Below are 10,893 nucleotides of genomic sequence, written 5' to 3'. Positions count from 1 at the left end.
GCAATTTTGAAGGATTTCAGAGAAGTACAACTTAATTTTTTAACAAACTTTCTAGTTTCTCTATATCCCCAACGGGGATGTGATTTTCTATTTTGAACTACATCATCCAGCCTATCTTCAAGAATGAGTAAGAGATAGTAGTTCTTATGTCATCCATGGGTCTTTTTAGGGGATGGTTTGTTTGGCATACGAGGGATGAATTGAAGACAACATTCATTGTATTTGTTGAGCCCAAGTTGAGATATTTGCTCACGTTTATGTCTTCTCAATAGATGACCAGTCAACCTTACTGAATACTTTGTTGATTTTTTTGTAGTTACCAAGCTTGTATATAAATTTAGAGCTGTTGAAATATGATAACTTTATGCTGGAAGCCAGTTTGTAATGCCAGGTGATAGAGCAATCATATGATCACAGAAAACCGAGTGGAGAACCGGTGTTGATTTCAATATGGAGAGTCACATATGATGAGATCAAAGAGTGTCTGTCATAGGGCGATGTTAGCAGGTTTGAAAGTAGGGACAATGACAATTTGGTGAAGATGACAATCTTGGAAAGAGAGACAATATATATATATGTATATGTATATATAAAATAACTACAACTTGTAACCACAGCTATAGTAGTCTCCTTGACTGTAGTGGCCTTAAAACAACATGTAACATGATAATATGGAGTGTACATATATTATTGATTTTGAGTTATCAACCCACAGAGGGTATATGAACTGACAGTTTGTAGTTGGGCTAATAATTTATTAAAAAAAAGCATTTTCATTTTTTTTATGGGCCTTTTTTTAAATATTTTTTTTAAAAAATACAATAATTAAAATATCGTAAGAAAATTTGGCATTAATTACACCAAGAAAGAATGTGACTTACACAGCCTAGAGGAAGTAGATTCAAAATCTAAAAAATATATTATGGTCATCTTAGGCCCCATGTCTTTCTGGAAATGTACCAACCCCTACTTTCAAAAAATAACACTGGGAAAGTTTTAAGGTTTTAAAGAAAAAATTGTATTTTTGTGAAATCACCATAAACTGTATGTTTCCTTATATGTACAGTAAATATTTTGTTCAACCATAATTTATAAAGCTATAAAGTTTTTTAAAAAGGCTTTCAAAATGTTCACAAGAGAGAATGTTGATGGTATGTTGTTAAGTTCACAGTGCTTTCAACACAAAAACATATCACATGCCATTTGATGGCATGTAATATGTTTCTTGTGTTGATAATAGTTATTGAACTAATGAAATGCAGAAATAAATGTTTTAAGCAAGTATTTTAATACATTTTCTGATGTGTCAACATGTATCAAGAAACATGTTCCCGAAAATTTCTGTTAAATCTTTGAAAATTAAACAAATTATCTACAATATCTAGATATTTCCTGTCACCAATAATTTGATGATACCTACTCATGTATTAAAACACAAGGATAACCGAAATTAAGTATGCATTGTGAAAGACAAAACAATTTCAGAAAATCATCTGACTAATTTATAGAAGGCTTCAAAATTATTTCTAATTTGAATTTGGATAAGAAATATTATCCACAGCTTCTAGTGAAACTGTCAAAAAGATGTAAAAGAACCAGCCCGCCCAGGGTCTTTTTAAATTTAGAATTAAAACATCTATTCAGTACAAAAATAAAATTAATAATTTAATTTAAATACTTATGTATGCACTGTCTTGCAATGTTTTTAAAATAATAAATTTAATCCAAACCAACCTGGTATTCAACTGGTTACAAATATCTCATCGAGCAGTTTTCTAACTGGTTACAATATCACACCAGGCAGGTTTTTATCTAGTTATAAATATCTCACCTAGTAACATTTTAACTGGTCTCAGTATCTCAACAAGCAGCAACTGGCTACAAATAAGATTATAAAGTTATTGGTTTAGTAAAGTCAAAAACTATAACAACTTTCAAATACGAAAATTCATTGACCCTGGCATTTTACTTAAAGCTATGTGCCATACTTTGACCGTGGTTGACATTGTTACTGGTTTACAATTAAAGCCTAGTGATTGCTACAAAAGTGGTTTATTCACAATGAGCAGAGCGAATCCTAAACTTAAAAAGCTAAAATTTTAGCAGGTTGTTTTTGAATCATAAAAATAGTTCAATTTATTACTTTGAATACGAACTTACCCTATTAAATGAGAAAGTACTCTGAAACTGTATCTCCCATTCAAGAGAAGTAGTTTGAAACTTGAGAATACACTCATATGTGCATTAAGTTTCTCTAATCAATATTATATGTTAAACATATATTAATTTTTTTTTGTGTGTTGTTTTAAACCTTTGTGTTTCTTTATTGCTTTTATAAATTAATTTTAATTCTATTAATTATTTTTATTTAATTAGAAAAAATGAATGCTTTCTTTTTTTTTCAATTAAGAAAAATTTTGTTTGATAAAAATTTTATTCTTTAAATTTTTGCAAACAACTTCTATTTGAGAAATATTTAAAGAAAAAGTGAGACCAAATTAGCTTTATAGAGAAGCTTTAAAAATTTAATAAAATTTGATTTTAAAGTTATTAAAATTAAAATGAGTTTTTCAAATTTTTTATTTTTCAAGTTTTCATGTGGAAAATTTAGTTTTTACATATCGCAATTGTGTGAACTTAAAATTTCCTGAAAATTTTCTAAAATTCAATCACGATTTACACTGAGCGACTGCCTCTATAAAGATGATTCAATTTTTTCAAGTTTTATTTATTTTGTTTTTATTTTTTCATATTATTTTGTGGAATCAAGAAAAAAAATTTTTTTTTTTTTTTAAAAACAACTATATTTATTATATAATCTTAATTATATTTCACTTATTTAGTATGTAAATGGAAGAGTTTCTAATATCCGACAAATTGCTGAGGGACAAGAAGATTTTGGAGTTTACCCTGGTTGTGTATCAGCATGTGTGTTGCTAAACAAACCTTGCAATTATGGTTACTGCGTTGATCATTACGATTCGCTTCACCGCAATTGTTCAGTATCACCATTCGACGGAAAAAATATCAAAACGGTAAATTTGATTAAAAAAACCATTTAGAAATGCTTTCTTATGTGACAGTGCAGAAGTGACAAAACTTAATTCTGAAAGGAGGCTATATGGCTTGTTAATTATTTCTTTCTTTAGTTTCTAAAACAAAGCACCACTTAAAACCTCCATTATCATCCATTCTCATAGTGATGATAATTAACTGAGTTAATCAGTTTAGTAACTAAATGATTTATTCTTATGAAATCAATCACAAACGTCATTTTATAATCTGAGGGCCATAGTGTGCATGCATTTTAAAAATTCATAATTTTAGTACAACGATTTTTGACCAAATATAAATCTCATAATTCAGTCATTCTTTGGATTTTATTTTAGAAACCTACCCAAGGGGGTCACTAGCAGCGACCATTTTTATTCATATGATTTACAAAAGGAAATACTACAATTGTTGATCGCATTGCTCATGGCATTTTTGTTGTTGGGTTTAAAACTACCGAAGACAATGTTGGCTTAGCTCAGTCTAGGGAAATGGAATGACCGCCATATTTCACTTGGATTAACCGAATGGTTATTTGACCCTTTTTTACTCTTTAAAAATGAAAATTAGAAATTCTCTTGGAGTAGTGACAGATACGGGAACACAAGTTTTACGTATTACAGACCGTAAATTAAGCAACAACGAACATAATGTGGCACAGGTCCAATTTTCCAATGAAGAACAATATCTTAGTGTGCCAACTTATGGTTTAAAAGTGGGTGCAAATGCACAGGAGCGTTTCATTGATGTTTGAATAAGAATTTGGGTACAAAGATTGATTCATTTGGCCTTATCCATCAAGTTTTTCTGTTGGTCGATTTTACTCAACGTTGGCATAGACTTTGGTCCATACACGCCATTTGCTCCGTACACTGGATGTATGAGTGGTGCATAATTTTCAATCCTTATCCTAATGCCACTATGAAATCTTTTGAATTTGATATTTTCAAACTGGCACAAAATAAACCGTTGACTGACACTGATCAAAATCCATTTGGAGCATCAAGTGTTGCCGGTTCACGCCACCTCTCCCATTACCAGGTATTTTACCATGCAGCTTATTGAACAAAAAGATCATAACTATTTATTAGATATAAATGTTTTATTAATTTTTTGTTGTTAATTATTTTTTAAATATAAATTAATTCCGTAAACTGTTATTATGTTTAATTTTTAAGTTACAATAGAAATATATTTATTAAAATATATTTATATTGTAATAAACATTCTATAGATTGTTACAATAATTTGCTAGGTGTTTTGCCCACTGTTCGTCCAGCAAGACAATTTTTTACTTTATCTCCTGGCTTGGACGACTCAGTTGCGCCTGGGCTCACGAAAAATCACAGATTCGAGACATTGTTGTCGCAATAGTTCTAGCAGTATTGTTTATTGTTATTATTGGTTTGATTTTTTGGTGTGCGGATAGAAAATGCTAGAATATTATCGTCTAAAAAAATGATTAATGTGAAAAATAACAAGTTATCCTAAGGGCGATGCTTTTGATTCAAATCCATATGTCGGTTCATCGTCCAAACAAAAACCTCAACAAGAAGACGACTTTTTATAAGTTTGTATGTTCTAATGTATTTTATTTTATTTATTCAAGTTTGTATTTTTAATTGTAAATTAACCTAATTGAAAGGTTTTGGAAAAAAGAACATTCAAGAGCTTCGCGAGAATTTATAGCGAATTTCCAACCAGAATATTTAAATGATTTTTACAGAATTCTGCAGTATATTTTATTTTATCAGAGTTCGAGTCGAAGTTGTTAGACTAATCGAATTCTTTTTGAATAATTATCTTTATTTTTATTATTAGTATCTTGATATTTTTGTAATTTTTGCATTTTTAACTTGTTAATTTTTTTTTTATTATAACTCTTTCTCTAAAACTGTGTAAATTTATGCCATTGATACTGTAGTTTCCCAATGACTTTTTATTGCTGTTGTGTTAAATGATATTGGACACGATTCCTCTTCTCTTTATTATTATTATTACTGTAATTAACTTTTATTAGTCTAAATCAGATTATTTTTTACTCGACTTGAATAAGACTTTCTTAAGAAACTTTTTTTTACGGTTAAAATTATTTTTTTATGTTTGCGTAAACAAACTTTAGAAACACAAAGTTTTGGTCATAAGATTTTGATTAAACAGCAGACAATTTACAAATTATTTTTAGATCAGAAGTAAAATGTTAATTGCCATAGGAACTTAAAGAGCTTTTAACTCCTTTTTGTTGAAATTGAATAACTTACTTTCATAATGATATGTTTTTTTAACACATGACATGTTTTCAAAAATAAAATTATTAACTTTAAAATAAATATTGATATCAAATTCCGCATTCAAGTTCTAACTTATCACAGTGGTGTTAAACAGGAGGAAGTATTGCAAGATCATTTTTATTTTAGGTTTTTGAAAAACAGTTATCAGATATGTCACCTGATCGTTTTGCCGATGTTTTTGTAGTGTTTTAAATAATAGTTAAACGAGTTTAAAATTAATAGTGGACCCATTAGTTGCAAAACAAAACTTTAATAGAAAAATTTTATATATTTCGTAAGATACAATTTTATTCGACAAAAAGTTTGAACTGCTTGCTAATTTTGGAAAGACGTTTTTTGCAAACCACTCGTAGTATTGATTGCTAATTTTTTCTATTATGTAGTACTGTTTCATCGCATAAAATTTTCAAGAACTAATTCAAAATTATGTCGTTTAATAGGTTTTGGTGGCACAGCTTTTTGTGTCTTAAAAAGTTTTTGGTGACACAGCTTTTTGTGTTAAAAGTTTTTGTGAGCACAGCTTTTTGTGTTAAAGGTGCAAAGTTAACAAGCTTCTAAAGCATAAAACAACTTTCATTTCATTCATTCATTTATCTTAAAAAGTAACATAAAAAAATTTTTATTATAAATTTTTTATAAGAATCAATAAAAAGAATATATTTTTGAGAAAATGACAAAAAAAAAAGGGCTCTACGACCTAAAATCCGATTAAAAAAACTGTTTAATTTGTAAAACTTGGCTATTTCCGATAAAAGAGTTTCCAGAATTTTCTAAAATTGAAAAACTGAGGTGTTGCTCCACAATATTTGTATGATGCTAAAGATATATTATTTTCTCTATCAAAATTATAATTTTTTTTTGCATCTTTAGTTTAAATAAAACAAGCTCAAAAAAATTTATTGAAAATATTCTTTCTTGTAAAAATGTCAGCCTTCGTCATTTTACAGAAAATAAACAGTTGCGAAATTTAAGAAGGCTTGGATTTAAATATTAAAAGGAATGAAAATATCTCATTAAATATTGGTTGAAATTCAATTGGTCGGTGGTTGTTGCGTGTAAACATATATTTTGATTGCTTTCAATAGCTTTACGAAATGCAAAACATTAAATCGTATAAAAGTTTGCAATTGAAAAAAATCAATTACAATTAAATAGATGGTCACCACCACCAGAAATAAAACCGAATATTGTCAATACAACTTTAAAAACCAGAATTAGGGTTTTAAAAATCGTCAGGGTACAAAAACTTTTATGCTGAAAAAAACCAAACGCTTGGAATTACCTGGACAAAATTTAGATAAACTTAGTATCATTTAAATATATCAATTTTAATTAGTATCTATTTTAATATATCCTTTTTTAATTATAAAACACCACAATCTATATTGAGTAAAAAATGAAATGATAATTATATGCGTTTAAATAAACATCATATATGAAAAAATTAAACTAAAAATAACTTACATGCATCATATAAATAGTGTATATGAATTCATTATTAAATAAAAATTGAAAAAAAAACTCAATGTATCCACAAATCATAATGTTTTTAATCACAATTTACTTAAGCTCAGTCCTCATATAGCTCAATACCTTTGGGCTCTTTGTTTTCTTAGCATGTAAAAAATATACCTCTAGTAATTTATTCAACACAACAATTGAAATTAGTTAAAAACAGTTTTTAAAAATATTTGACATTTTTCTCTCCCTTTTTAAGTTTACACTGATTTTCAAGTTAAAGTGTAAATGGACATTCTTAATTATGCAGTTACCCCAGTACCAGTTAGAAGAGTCTTTGAAGAAGGTTATACTTAAATTTTTTTACATTAGTTTGTTGTTGTACAATTGTATAGTGATAATAATAAAGTACTAATTACAAGTACCTTTCACAAGTTTACAATGATAAACTATATAAACAAGGTAACTGAAAGAGCATGCCACGAAGATCTTTTCATCAGAACCTTAAATTAACCGTTTTTTTTAATGCATCAATAAACTACTTACAATAGCGAGATAAAATAAATAAAAAATCTTCTTACAATGATGAAAGAAATAAACTTTATAAATTTTTTGACTAAACAAAAAACACATAAACCAAGTAAAATGAATTAATATGAGAAAATAATTTGCTTAGAAATAATAGAAAGTTACAATTTCAACATGTTACACCAGTAGTAAATGAGTACGTTGTCCATGGAAGCAATAAAACTTTTAAGTTTAGCTATAAAAAACAGGGTAAGAAAAAGACAAATCAAAATTTTGCAATAACCATTCCAAAGAGGTGTGCGATAATTAATAAAAAACTGATTAAACTTAGTTCGACAAAAGTTTGGTTTAGGCAAATCATTATCTCTTAGGATATATTTACAAAACATAACTTATTGGAATACATTTAATTCATATATTAAGTAATATCATTTCGTCGAATAAAGGCTTCGAATGAGTAAGGCGATCCGCAAAATTAACTACATGTTCCGAATTGCATACAATTTAAATAGTTATGGATAAACAAGTAATAAAGTTAGACAAGCTCTTTTTATTTAAATAATCTCTTATTTTATACAAAATTCCAAATATTTTTAGAAATGTAATCAATGTTATATTTCCATGTAATTTGTTCATCCAGGAAAACTCCTAAGAACTTTATAACACAGTCTCTTTCTAATCTCAATTTGGTCGATAAAAATTGAAGGCAGTTTTATGGGTAGATTTTTCGCTTTTTTTTTAAGCGAATGGGGAAATAGTATATTTAAAGTTCAGAAAATACTAAAGTTTATTGTAACATTTGAACCAGGTAAAAATGTTTTAAGTTCGTTATTCATTGTAGAAAAAAGTTTAAAAATATCATAAGTAGAAAACAGTAGGTTAATGTCGTCCGCCAGCATAATACTAAGAAGATTTGAGACTTTATTTAAGTCATTTATATAAATTAAGAAAAAGAGTGGTCCTAGTATAGAGCATTGCAGAACACCACAGGTAACTATTACAGGAAACATATTGTTTTCGGTTTGATAATGTTGTTATTATGTAAATAGTTATACACTCTATTGGAAATTTATTTTATTTTTAAAGAAGCTGATAGAACAAATATTAGCAACGACCTGTTTCTGTTTTATATTTTCGAAAATTTAAAAATAAAATAAATTTCCAATAGAGTGTATAACTATTTACATAATAACAACATTATCAAACCGAAAACAATATGTTTCCTGTAATAATGTTTACCTGTGGTGTTCTGCAATGCTCTATATTAGGACCACTCTTTTTCTTAATTTATATAAATGACTTAAATAAAGTCTCAAATCTACTTAGTATTATGCTGGCGGACGACATTAACCTATTGTTTTCTACTTATGATATTTTTAAACTTTTTTCTACAATGAATAACGAACTTAAAACATTTTTACCTGGTTCAAATGTTACAATAAACTTTAAGTATTATTAAAACTAAATATACTATTTTCCATTCGCTTAAAAAAAAAGCGAAAAATCTACCCATAAAACTGCCTTCAATTTTTATCGACCAAATTGAGATTAAAAGAGACTGTGTTATAAAGTTCTTAGGAGTTTTCCTGGATGAACAAATTACATGGAAATATAACATTGATTACATTTCTAAAAATATTGGAATTTTGTATAAAATAAGAGATTATTTAAATAAAAAGAGCTTGTCCTAACTTTATTACTTGTTTATCCATAACTATTTAAATTGTATGCAATTCGTATTAGTAATTTTGCGGATCGCCTTACTCATTCGAAGCCTTTATTCGACGAAATGATATTACTTAATATATGAATTAAATGTATTCAATAAGTTATGTTTTGTAAATATATCCTAAGAGATAATGATTTGCTAAACCAAACTTTTGTCGAACTAAGTTTAATCAGTTTTTTATTAATTATCGCACACCATGTCTTTGGAATAAGGTTATTTTGCAAAATTTTGATTTGTCTTTTTCTTACCCTGTTTTTATAGCTAAACTTAAAAGTTTTATTCTTTCCATGGACAACGTACTCATTTACTACTAGTAGTAACATGTTGAAATTGTTAACTTTCTATTATTTCTAAGCAAATTATTTTTGTTCATATTAATTCATTTTACTTGGTTTATGTGTTTTTTGTTTAGTCAAAAAATTTATAAAGTTTATTTCTTTCATCATTGTAAGAAGATTTTTTATTTATTTTATCTCGTTATTGTAAGTAGTTTATTGATGCATTAAAAAAAAACGGTTAATTTAAGGTTCTGATGAAAAGATCTTCGTGATCTTCTTTCAGTTACCTTGTTTATATAGTTTATCATTGTAAACTTGTGAAAGGTACTTGTAATTAGTACTTTTTATTATTATCACTATACAATTGTACAACAACAAACTAATGTAAAAAAATTTAAGTATAACCTTCTTTCAAAGACTCTTCTAACTGGTACTGGGGTAACTGCATAATTAAGAATATGCCATTTAGCACACTTTTGACTTGAAAATCAGTGTTGAAACTTAAAAAGGGAGAGAATACTAGATGTTTAAAAACTGTTTTTAACTAATTTCAATTGTTGTGTTGAGTTAATTGTAAAATGAGGTATATTTTTTACATGCTAAGAAACAAAGAGCCCAAAGGTATTGAGCTATATGAGGACTGAGCTTAAGTAAATTGTGATTAAAAACATTATGATTTGTGGATACATTGAGTTTTTTTTTCAATTTTTATTTAATAATGAATTCATATACACTATTTATATGATGCATGTAAGTTATTTTTAGTTTAATTTTTTCATATATGATGTTTATTTAAACGCATATAATTATCATTTCATTTTTTACTCAATATAGATTGTGGTGTTTTATAATTAAAAAAGGATATATTAAAATAGATACTAATTAAAATTGATATATTTAAATGATACTAAGTTTATATAAATTTTGTCAAGGTAATTCCAAGTGTTTGGGTTTTTTTCAGCATAAAAGTTTTTGTACCCTGACGAGATTTTTAAAACCCTAATTCTGGTTTTTTAAAGTTGTATTGACAATATTCGGTTTTATTTGTCTATGGTGGGATGATGATGTTCATCTATTTAATTGTAATTGATTTTTTTCAATTGCAAACTTTTATACGATTTAATGTTTTGCATTTCGTAAAGCTATTGAAAGCAATCAAAATATATGTTTACACGCAACAACCACCGACCAATTGAATTTCAACCAATATTTAATGAGATATTTTTCATTCCTTTTAATATTTAAATCCAAGCCTTCTTAAATAAGTTGCAACTGTTTATTTTCTGTAAAATTAGCGAAGGCTGACATTTTTACAAGAAAGAATATTTTCAATAAGAATTTTTTTGAGCTTGTTTTATTTAAACTAAAGATGCAAAAAAAAAAAATTATAATTTTGATAGAGAAAATAATATATCTTTAGCATCATACAAACATTGTGGAGCAACACCTCAGTTTTCAATTTTAGAAAATTCTGGAGACTTCTTTTATCGGAAATAGCCAACTTTTACAAATTAAACAGTTTTTTTAATCAAATAGTTATTAAGGTGGTAAAGCCCCT

Source organism: Hydra vulgaris, chromosome 11 (assembly GCF_038396675.1).
Source record: "Hydra vulgaris chromosome 11, alternate assembly HydraT2T_AEP".
Lineage (NCBI taxonomy): Eukaryota > Metazoa > Cnidaria > Hydrozoa > Anthoathecata > Hydridae > Hydra > Hydra vulgaris.
The sequence above is the reverse complement of the archived record's forward strand: the minus strand, read 5'-3'. Positions refer to the sequence as shown.